A 698-nucleotide genomic window follows, 5' to 3' on the forward strand; every position below is an offset into this window, starting at 1 on the left:
TAGAGGCAGCCTTATGCTGACAGCATTATCCAGTCCCAGGAAAAACCTCCACTCTCACAAGCTCAGATCCTGATCAGTGTCAAGGCAGAGCCTGCCAAGGGATTGCCTCCCCTTGTTTCCAGCATCAAGACATCAGATACAATGAGGTATAGTGAGCCCACACGATGCGTGGCTGCCTATCTAAGGGTGGGGAGGCCATGAATACCTCCCTGCGCAACAACAGCCATAAACACGGAAAGGGTGTGAACAGGGAAGGGCAAAGACTGCAGCCATGAGATCATGCTTTTACTTTGGAACCCTGGTGACCTTTAGATGATGTTGCTAAACACATCTGATACTTTGCATTCCTAAACCATCCGTCAACACAGCTTAGAAATTTCACTTTGTTTCAGAGTAAGTTGCAGGAACTTCAAACATACAGGTGGTTTGCTTCTTTCCCATGGATTTTTTAGTCAGTATTCTTCTGATAACTTTGCTCTGGTTATTACAGTTATCATAAGCTGTACTGACTTGTCTCCTTGTTACCTTGTGACTAGTCATGTATTATTTCCCAGTTTAGAGATGAAGAAGCCTCATAATCAGTAGTTAGCAGCACAGGGAGCATAATCTGCATCTTCTGACTCAGAGTCCTGTGCTTTAAACAGCAGGCCATACTTCCTTCTTCAACAAATTCATGATAGAGTCTAAAGGAACTGCTA

The sequence above is a fragment of the Coturnix japonica genome, chromosome 2 (assembly GCF_054131305.1).
Source record: "Coturnix japonica strain WE chromosome 2, WE-NBRP24, whole genome shotgun sequence".
NCBI classification, from domain to species: domain Eukaryota; kingdom Metazoa; phylum Chordata; class Aves; order Galliformes; family Phasianidae; genus Coturnix; species Coturnix japonica.